Source organism: Arvicanthis niloticus, chromosome 6, assembly GCF_011762505.2.
Source record: "Arvicanthis niloticus isolate mArvNil1 chromosome 6, mArvNil1.pat.X, whole genome shotgun sequence".
Lineage (NCBI taxonomy): Eukaryota > Metazoa > Chordata > Mammalia > Rodentia > Muridae > Arvicanthis > Arvicanthis niloticus.
In genome coordinates this window covers 63655472-63666563 of record NC_047663.1, presented here as the reverse complement: position 1 = coordinate 63666563, position 11092 = coordinate 63655472, and the positions used below count along the sequence as shown (strand labels likewise).

Sequence of the window (11092 nt, the reverse complement as noted above, 5' to 3'; positions counted from 1 at the left end):
CTCTTCTCTCTTCTCTTCTCTTCTCTCTCTCTCTCTCTCTCTCTCTCTCTCTCTCTCTCTCTCTCTCTCTCTCTCTTTCTTCCTCCCTTCATCCCTCCCTCCCTTGTAACTCAAGATTGTAACTCAGTTACTTCTCTAGCATCACAGCTGCCTGCTGCCATGCTCTCTGCCATGATAATAGACTAAGCCTCTGAAACTATAAGCCAGCCCCATTTAAATGCTTTCTTTTATAAGAGTTGCCTTGTCATGGTGTTGTTGGACCTAAAGATCCAAACCAATAGACGAGCCCCAGAAACACTCACAGACAGCAGATTCGATGCAATAACATAAGGTGTATTGATGATAAGATAATAGATAACCAGTGCACTGGGGCTCCCTTACTCGCAGGTAAGAGGAACCCCGAGCTGAAGCTAAAAGCAGCTTATATACCATTTTTACAGAGTTCACAAGGACAGTTATACAATTACCTCTTAAACGATAACCACAAAGGCTAAACTCCAACAGCCGTTCCCAGCCCCTGTTTCTAGGTAACTCAGATTTGCACCTTATCTTTACGACAAAGAGGGTCAGCTCAAGTGGCTTCTGTTTACCCAGGTGTACTGTGTTAAGGGCCCATCTCCCTGACAAACTCTTACCTTGGGCCCTTCTTCCTGGAATGTTTGTTTCAGTCTTTGGAATGTGCTCCTCCCGGGTTGTGCCTGGGGGGTGGGGACAGCTAATATTTGAGTGTAAACTGAAACTCAAACTTAAGGATCTTTTAATTTTAAGTTCAAGTTGAGACCTGAAATTACATTCTTACAGTGTCTCTTCAAAGCAATAGAACAGTGACTAAAATAGCTCCACACTGGGAAACCGAGGAGAGCTCAGTGAAGGGCCTGCTCAAGAGCTGGTGTTTGATGGGGCCCAGAGAGACAGACAGACACCTCAGCAGTTAAGAGCAGCCAAATGGTGGCTCACAACCAGCTGCAACTCCAGTTCCAGGGGATTTGGTGCCCTCTTCTGGCCTCTGTAAGTACTAGGTGTGCATGCAATGTACACACAAATACACACAAAGAGGCAAAATACTCATATACATAAAAATAATAAAACTCAAAACAGTGGTTAGAGTGGACATTAATCAGCAGGTGCTGAAGATGGGGGGGGGATGAGGGTAGCAATAGCCACTGCCCAACAGTCCCTGTCCCCTGTGGTTTCTGCCTTTGGGCATCAGCTCTCCTGAACTCCCATTCAGATCCACCTGGTCAAGGGCTGGTGAGATGGCTCAGCAGGGCAAGGTTCCTGCTTTCAGGACAAGCCTTGACAACCTGAGTTTCATCCCCAGGGCTCACATGAAGAAGTGGGGGGGAAAGAACTAACTCTAAAGGTAGTCCCCAGGCCTCCAAACGGGCTCTACAACACATACATCATACACAAAAAAATGTTCAGTATTTTTCTCCCTTTGTTGTTACTGTTTTGAGGCAGGGTCTCACTATGGAGCCTTGGCTGGCCTCTAGCTACGTAGACCAGGTTGGCCTGGAACTCAGAGAGGCCCACTTGCCTCTGCCTCCAGTGTACTGGGATTAAAGACACGAATACCATACCCAGCATGAATAATTTTGTTTAAATAACTAGTCAAGATAACTATGTATAAGTGCTTGGATCAGGGCTGAGGCTCAACACTAAATCATCAGAACGCACTAGTGCAGAAAAGGAAAGATAAGTGTACAGGTGGATCCCGATGGCAGCACAGATGTTTTTATGATCATGCTGTTATCTGGTTTAAATAAAGACTGCATATGTTAATGATTGAAACACACTATAATAGCCAGACAAGGGAAGATGGAAGGAGCAGGGCTTTGTGATGGCAAAGCTGTCAGAAGCTGCTGACCTTGAGCTGTGACTCCAGATGAAAATGCTTTCTGTCAGGAGGCTAATTGCAATCCCGCTGTGGTCACACACCTCTGTAATTCCAGCTCTCAGAAGCCTCCATCTCAATAAAATGAAAAGGATGCTGCCTGCAGTGCATAGAGCGTGACCTGTGGCTCTCAGCCCCCTCAGGGCACCTCTCCTCGTGACTGGCTGATTCTCAAGGACTGACTTACAAAGCAAAGGTTAGTCGGTTTTTGTCTGTGGGTATTACAGGTTTCCAGTGACCTCTCCTGGTCTTGCTGTATCACTCCTTAGAAGTTTGCTGAGTAAGCAGATGTGGAAGGAGCCAGGGGGAGCTGAAGGCAGCAGGAGAGAAGGCCGCTCTCCCTACCAGTCTGGAAGCACCACAGGGACCCCACTATTACATTTGACACATGTATAATCTAAAAGTTCATTCTAATTGCTTTACTTTTTAAAGTTTCATTTGCAGATACTGTATTTCCATCATTTCCCCCTCCAAACGTCACAGTTTTATTCTTTAATTGATTTTTTAAAGTTAATCTACAAAACAATGCGTTTCAGGAACAAGTCTTCACAGGTGTGTCAGGGTACTTTGGCCTTGCCAGTTCCCCTCCCCCCCAGTGTCCCTCCTTGTAACACTCACCTCGTGGCTCTCTTGCTTCTTCTAGTTAGTCTCCCTTCTCCTCTTCATGTTCACTGTGTCTACTGAGGTCACAGAGGTCTGCCTGCTTCTGCCTCCAGAGTACTGAGATTGAAGGTGTACACTGACTGCCATACCCAACTATATTATTTATTTGTTTATTTTAGGACAGGTTCTCTCTATGTGGTCTTGGCTATCCTGGAATTCAACACATAGACCAGGCTTGAACTCAGAGATCCTTCTGCCTCTGCCTCCCAAGAGCTGAGATTAAAGGTGTGAGCCACCAAACCAGGCTACTAGTGTGTGTGTGTGTGTGTGTGTGTGTGTGTGTGTGTGTGTGTGTGTGTGTTTGGAGTGGTACATGGCATGAGTTGGAGCAAGGCAATTTGCAGTTTGTACCTTCTACCATATGAGTCTGAGGATTGACTCAGATAGTCAGGCGCTCAGGGGCAAGCATCTTCATCCACTGGGCTATCTTGCCAGCAGGAATTCTCAACTTTTAAAAAGAAGTATATAAACATAAATAATGTGATCATGTATGCATATATACATGTGCATGTGTGTGTATACACATATATCTTTTATTTTGTAATGCTGGATAGCAAACTCGGCCTCTCACATGCCAGGCAAGTGTTGTGCCACTGAGCTGTATCCCCGTCCTATTCCACACTGTGTGAGGTCTCCGTGAGTTAGTGCAGGCTAGCCTCATGATCCTTTTGCCTCTGCTGGGATTCCAGGTAGGTGCTACCAGCCTGGCTTAAGGCTGCTCATTTTAAGTACTAGCTTTCCTTTAAGGTTTTAAGTTCAGTTTACAAATTTTGGTACTTCGAAATTTAGTAGCTTTTCATGCAGAGATAAGAAAAATCATTTTCCTTTGTTCTTTACTAGTGTTGAATTGTTCAATTTAATAGACTTAATCCTTCTTAAATATTTGATAGAGTTACTGCCTTAATTAATCAAAGTTCCTTAGATATTTCAAAGGACAATTAAGAAGGGAATGCGCCTGACTTTTCTCAGATTTCAGTGCCTAGTAGAGCAGGCTGACAATCGGAAACAGTAAGAATCTTTCTTAGGGATTCAGTAATTGTTAAAAACAGATGACCTAGACTTGTGAGCAGGGCCTGTGACTGGATGGGTACAGCACTTGCTGTCCTTGTACCAAGCCCTGGGTTCAATCCCCAGCAGCCTGTGAATTGGGCATAGTACAGCATACTTATAATCCCATTACTCAGTATGTGGAGACAGGGGGCTGAGAAGTTCAAGGTCATCCTTGGTTACATAATGAGTTTGAGGCCAGCCTGGGCTACATGAAACACTGTCTCAAACAAAGCAACAAAAAAAACATAGAAACAAAAATACTTAAACTTGCACATGTGGCAAAGTAGACTCTCTTGGCTGTTTCAAGAACCTTCAAACCCACGAAGCAGAAAAGAGCCGCTCAGCCTTGTATCTCTGCTCCCCACTCATCCCATGTCTCGTCATCTGAATATTCCTCTCCTTGTTCTGGAGACAGAGTTGGTTCCTCCACCTCAGTCTCCGCTTGGGGCTGGGGTTGAGTGAAGCCCTCCTGAGTCTGTGAGAGTGTTTGCATAGACATTAATCCTTTCATACATTCCTAATATGATGGGATTATGGGGAGCTGGTGAAAGAGCAGGGGGTGGGGACTTTTTGGAGTTAACTAGGGGACTGTCCCCTCTCTGCCAGGCTCTGCCCCTCTCCTTGCTAGACAAGATGACTGACACCTCAAAAATCATGAGCCAAAATAGAGAGCTCTTGGCTATTTTTGTCACCGTGGCACAAAAATAACTAAACTTTATTACACACTGACCTTCAAAGCAGGGTCTTGAATGCTGGTACATAAAGAGTCACCCAGGTTTGGCAGGCTCCACAGGCAAAGGAGCTTGCTGCCAAGCCTGGCAACCTGAGTTCAAATCTCTGGAAAGTGTGTAAAAGCCAGGGATGGAGGTATACATATGTAATCCCAGCACTGGGAGGAGTGAAGACAGGACGATGATCTCTGTCTAGCAAGCCAGCCTAACCAAACCAATGAGCTTCAGTTTCTGTGACTCAGCTGGGGCTGGAGAGATGGTTAGGTAGTTAAGAGCACTCCCTGCTGGTCTTCCAGAGAAACCATGTTCAGTTCCCAGGACCCATGCTAGACATCTCATAATTCCAATTTCAGGGAGAGCCAACACCTTCTGGCCTCTTCTGGCACCTGTGCACACATACACGTAATTAAAAATAATTTTAAAAAAGAATAAAAGCTGCAAACAAGTATGGAGTGACACCCAGTGGGGACCTGGGACCTCCATATGCACATGTGTATATGCATACGTGCTCATACACGCGCACCCACCCACATGAGCAGGTATATAACACACAAAGAAAAAAACACAACACATCTGCAGATCTTTGAAAATTGTGTCAGAGAGGATTTGCCAGAAAAATGGAACCAAATTAACCAGATATCCATGTCCCTTAAATGAAAGAGATTGGAAATTTAAAAAAGGTATGGCAGAGATGGTTGGCTGTGGCCAAACACACATTCCATATCCCACCCTTATACCCTAGTCACAGGCCCTCCATGTTCACTGAGCACACAGCTCCTAAAACATCGGAGGACATTTTCTGGTACTCACTGTTCCCTGCTGTCAGGTGTGGCCAAATGCTGACCAGAGACACAAGTTGCAAATCCACCCAGAGCTCATGAGAAGTTTCCTTAAGAAGAGGTGGGATTCTTCTCTCTCCTTCTTCCTTTTAGTCAAAATGTCAAGGGAACTCCAGCAGCCATCTTGGTCAAAGTGGGAACCATGAGGTTGGAAGTCCCACCACCCTCACAATGAAGTGACAGAAAAACCGTGTTCTCTGGCCCCTGAGGAAGGCTCTCTAATTGCTCCAGAAGTCTTGAAGGTAAGAGAACATTTAATCTTCTATAAAGACTTTGTTATTTGCCAAACCCAACCATAACTGATTTAGCCACTGATAGGAACTTGGGCAAGGCACAATATTATACATAATTATATTATGTATATACACATAAATATATTATACATGACTTATTTTATCAACTAACTCGGATAATTGTCACAGTCATAGAATGTTACTATTTCATAGATGAAGAAACCGAGGCAAGACTGTGTCATTTCCCCAAGGTGCCCAGGCTGAGAGGCCAAGCCAGGATCCCAACCCAGACTGAATCCAGAGTCAGTAATCCAAGCCACAGGACTGCTCTACCTCTTGGTTACGGAGATTGGAGGTCATTGCCCTCATCCATCTGGAAGCCTTAAACCCCCAAACAACCCTGTCCCCACAGCTTCCTGCCATCCTCTCTCTGCTCCTTACAAACTCCACTGAGCAGCTCCCAGCAGCACACTAACTAGGCAGGCTTCCACTCCCGCCAATCCCCCATGCTCCCAGCCCCTCCCCAGCCCCTCTGTATTTGTTACTAATTACTGAGACAAGATGCTGGACAAAAGGAAGGGTTTATTTTAGCTCATAGCTTAAGGGTGAATTGTTCGTAGTGGTAGGGGAAAAGGCACTGCAGCAGGGGTCGCTGGTAACTGATGACATTGTATCTACAGTCAGAAAGCAGAGGGAGGGAGAGAGAGAGAAGGAGGGAGAGGGGGAGAGGGAGGGAGAGGGGGAGGGAGAGGGAGTTGCTGCTCACCATAGGCACCAACCCTGAGTCTTTTGGGCTGGGATGATATGGGATCATTGCTGTGTTGTCAGTTGATTGGATTCCCCTTCTGACATCCCACTATTGAAGTAACCTTAAATCATAGGAAAAAGTGTTATTTTGTTACCATTGTTTGGGTTTTGGGGGGATTTTGATTGGTTATTGTTATTTGTTTTTATTTTCTGAGACAGTGTCTCATTACATAGTCCTTGTTCTCCTGGAAGTCACCATATAGACCAGGTTGGCAAAGCACTCACAGAGATCCGCTTGCCTCTGCCTCCTGAGTGCTGGGATTAATAGCATGCACCATCACACCTGGTTAGGAAGTTTTGTGTTGAAAATGTTACACTGGGGTTGGAGAGGTGGTTCAGGGGTTCAAAGCACTTACTGCTCTTGCAGGGGACCTAGTACACACACCAAGTGGCTCACAAACATTTGTCAACTAGTGCCAGGAGATCCTTTGTCCTCTGGTTCCAGGCCATCCTGAGTTACAAAGACAAACACTGGGGCTGGTGAGATGGTTCAGTGGTTAAGAACACTGGCTGCTCCTACTGAAGACTTAGGTTCCCAGCACCCACAAGGCAGCTCACAATCATCAGTAACTCCAGGTCCAGGAGATCTGAAACCCTCTTCTGGCCTCCACAGGCATCAGGCACACACATGTTGCACGTACATGCATACCGGCAAAACATAAAGACAAATCCTATTCAAAAAAAATCCAAATGTAAATGGATTGGGGTAGGTAAACAGGCCAGCATTGATTAACCTTTAACACTGTACAAGGCATTGCAGTAGGCTTCTATGTGTCACTATCTCTAGCAAGCTTAAGTGAAATGAGGCTGGCTGGGGCTGTAGCTTAGCAAGCAGAGTGCTTACCTAGCAGGCATGAAGTCCTGAGTTCCATCCTCAGCACCACTGTGTGTGGTGTCATGTGTCTGTCATCCCAGTACTTGGAAGGTAAAGGCAAGAGAATCAGAGGTTTAAGGTAACTCTTGACTACATCGTGGGTTCCGGATCTGGACACTGTTCCAACAGCAAGGCCAACCAGCTAATGATGATGCTCAGTGCATAAGCTGTAGTATTGTGAAGTCAAAAACGTCAACAGCCAGAGCTACACACATAGGGAGAGGTTGTGATGAAACATCCCTGGAAGAAAGACTCCAGGATCTCTGCAAAGGATGGTCAGAGCATGAGAGCACATACTCACACACATTACTTACACACACACACACACACACACACACACACATCACAAATATGGTGCCTATACACACACATGCTCTACAAACAGACTTTATGCTTATTCTGGTCTAAAGATGAGCTTACTTTAACAGGGGACTGTACTAATAAAAAAGTTGTCAAGTAAAAGTCTCTAAAGAACACTAGGATGACAGTATCAGGAATGGCTGCTGTCCTGAGGACTGGTCTGGAGACCCCAGTTATTCCTGGAGCTAGTTACTCCTCCAGCCAAGGAAGGCTAATGGTCAAACAGTTGGGTGCTGAAATGACCTGGCAGAATGCAAGACTTCTGAAAAGCATCTCAGCATAAAAACAAAAAAACAACCAAACAAACAAACAAAAAACCAACCAACCAAACAAACAAAAAACTGACTTCAATCCCAGCACTCGGGAGGCAGAAGTAGGCTGATCTCTGTGAATTCAAGGCCAGCCTGGTCTATATCTAGAGTTTCTGGACAGCCAGGGCTATACGGAGAAACTCTGTCTTGAAAAGCAAAACAAAAAACATGTAAAGAAAAGCAGAGTTTACATCCACACCATGGATCTTCTGAACCACAGCACACTGCCTTGTGTGTACCCCCACTTCATTCTCTACTCTGAACTTTTACCTACATGGTATCCTTATCAGGACAGTGACATGCTTCTGTAGCTGCCTGTGCAAGCTACTTTTTGTTTTGTTTTGAAGATTTGTTTATTTTATGTATATGAGTATTCTATCTGCATACACACTTACATGCCAGAAGAGGGCATCAGATCACACATTCTAGATGGTTATGGGCCACCATGTGGTTGCTGGGGATTGAACTCAGGACCTCTGGAAGAGCAGACAGTGCTCTTATCCATTGAGCCATCTCTCCAGAACTTGTTCTAGAATATGCACTCTGAAGCAAGGCTCCTAGTAAATCATGTTTTTTCCATTAATATTTTATTATTATTTTTGTTATTGTAAAAGCAAACAAAAAAAAAGCTTATTAGGAAAAACAGAAAGGTAGAACAAAGTATAAAAATGTCAACCACATTTATGCTACCCCCAAATAATCACTATTTGTAATATAGAGTATTTCTTATGTGTGTTTCTGATTTTCAAAAAAATTATGACATTTATTTATTTATTTATTTATTTATTGTGGAAAGGTAGTGCATTCATACCCCAGTGAGGCTGTGGTCAGAGGCTAATTTGCATAGGCCAATTCTATCCTGCCACGTGGGTGCTGGGGATAGAACTGAGGTCAGCAGGCTTATTGGAAAATGCTTTAAGCCACTGAGCCACCTCAGTTACCACCTCCCAAATTTTTGTTATTGTTGCTGTTTGTGTTGTTTTAGTTTGTTTGGGGATGGGGTGCTAGCACACTCCCAGGGAGGCCAAATTTCCTGGAGCTGGAATTACTGGAAGTTGTAAGCTGATGTAGGTGTTTAACAGAAAGGAACTGGGGTCCTCTGGGGTCTCCCCAGCCTCCCACCCAGCATGGATTATTTATTTTAACATAAATGCACACATACTGCATTCCACAAGTCCACTTGCAATTTTATATCCTTGTTTTGTTTTTGTTTGGGACAAGGTTTTATGTAGCCCAGGCTAGCCTCAAGTTCAATAAGAACTCCCAATCCTCCTGCATGCTTCTCAAGTGTTGACCTAACAGGTGTGGGCTACCATGGAGAGCTCAGGCCACAGCTTTTACTCAGCATCGAAAGGGCATTTCTCAAGCTGCTCGTCAATCTTTGCTACATACTTGCTGGTGAATTTTAACACACTGCACCCACACACTGATGTTGAATCTACCTTAAAAATCAAGTGCACATCTTTTTCTGAAGATGTTAAATTTCGCTTCACCACTTCTCGATTGTAACTTTTGAGAGTATTTTCTATAAACAGTTTCATAACGGACATGTTTTGTTTTGTTGAGACAAGGTCTCACACAACGGAGTCTGGCTTGTGTGCTATGTAGTTAAGAATGACCTTGAGGGGCTGGAGAGATGGCTCAGTGGTTAAGAGCACTGTCTTCTCTTCCAGTGGTCCTGAGTACAATTCTCAGCAACCACTTGGTGGCTCACAACCATCTGATGCCCTCTTCTGGTGTGTCTGAAGACAGCTACAGTGTACTCATATACATAAAATAAATAAAATTCTTTAAGGAAAAAAAAAGGGAATGACCTTGAACTTCAGATCCTCCTACTAAAACATAGGGTTACAGGCTGGTGCCACCACATCCTGTTTAAGCAGTGCTGTGGAACAAATTCAGAGCCTCAAGTGTGCTGATCAACCACTCTGCCACCAAATTACAACCTCGGCCCCCACAGTGGGCTTAAACTTTTATCTGGTAGGTATATTTTCTAACATACTGCCTCCTGTGTGAAATTAATAAAATTAAACTGTACAGACTCATTTTAGACCTTTGAAGAGATTTTAAGAGCTTACCTGACACCCAGCCCATATCCATACCCCTCCCCCACACTACTGACTGTATGGCCCAACCCTCAGAAAATTCTCTGTGTCCTTGCAGGAAGGGCGAGGTGACACCCAGGTCTTGGCAGGGTGAGGTGGCCTCCTCCCTGGTTGCTCCGAGTAGCTTGAAGCAATAAAACTACAAATCTGTCCCCAACTCGTCTCTGTCGGTGGCCTAAGGGCCTTTCACCTTTTGCCTCAGCCCACAAAGCCCATCCCGAGGGATCAACCCAGGGAAGGGTTGCACTGACTATGGGCTCTCAAGTCCCCCCTTCCTAGGTTCGTGCTGTACACAAAGATTGTTATTTCCCCTGTCTGACCTCCCCGGCCTCTCAACGCCTCCTTATGCGCATATGCACCTCCACATTAGCTTTATGTCTCTCAACATGCACTCTGCATCCTGCTGCTGCGCAGGTCTTACAGCCCAGGCTTTTCCGTTTTGCCCAGTCTGCTCTCCTGACAGCGCTTTCTACCTAAGGTTCCCTTCCCATAACCTTCTCCCACGCTTGTCCCTCCGCACGTCGATGCTTCAGTCCACTGCGAACGTGATCTCTGCTGCAAGTCTGTCCCTGTTTCCCGTAGACCCCACTCAACATCCAGCCCGTTATACGAGACCTTGCGGCCTGTCAGACCTGGCTTAGCATTTCGTCCCATAACCGGCTTACCCACAACCCCACTATGGAGCCGGGCTCCTGCTCAGGATCCCACGCTGGGATTGGGAACCTACCTGCTCAACACCCCTTTCCGGAGTGGAGACCCTGCGTTCCTCCATATCCCGCTCAGCACCCCTCCCTGAAATGGGGGCCCGCATCCCTCCTGACCTAACTCAGCATCTCGCCCCAGAGCCAAAGGACCTTGCTCACCATTCCTGCCCCGGACCAGGACATCCTGCATTCTTCCAGACCCCGCTCAGCATCCCTCCTCCGAGCGAGGACCCTATTCACCATCCTAACTGGAACTAGAACATCCTGCATCCCTCCAGACCTATCTCAGCATCCCACTCCACAGCCAGGACTAAAACCTCCGGCCCGCTGTCCTCTCTAGCCTGGGTAACTCTTCCCTCTTGCACTTTCTCTACTTTGAACCCATCCCAGCAGAGTCCAGGAAGTAGCCTGGCACCGGAGACCGGCAGCGTTGGCGCCCAATGGGAACTGCCAGCGGCGACGGAGGCCCCTCCCATATAAAGAATACAGCCATTGAGCGCACGGAGGCGGGACTTCCGCTG

At 45.9% G+C, this 11092-nt stretch overlaps 1 long non-coding RNA gene across 2 annotated transcripts; it reads right to left on the bottom strand.

Moving 5' to 3' along the window:
* Positions 1 to 312: 312 nt before the first annotated feature.
* On the bottom strand, positions 313 to 11032 carry LOC143442799 (uncharacterized). Of its 2 annotated transcripts, XR_013111291.1 has the most exons (3): positions 7062 to 10998; positions 6776 to 6888; positions 313 to 6668 (listed from the first exon to the last, which is right to left on the bottom strand). It is a non-coding gene; the product is annotated as an uncharacterized LOC143442799 (long non-coding RNA). The 2 variants fall into 2 exon arrangements; XR_013111290.1 differs by having other exon boundaries at positions 313 to 6888; positions 7062 to 11032.
* Between the last annotated feature and the right edge of the window lie 60 nt (positions 11033 to 11092).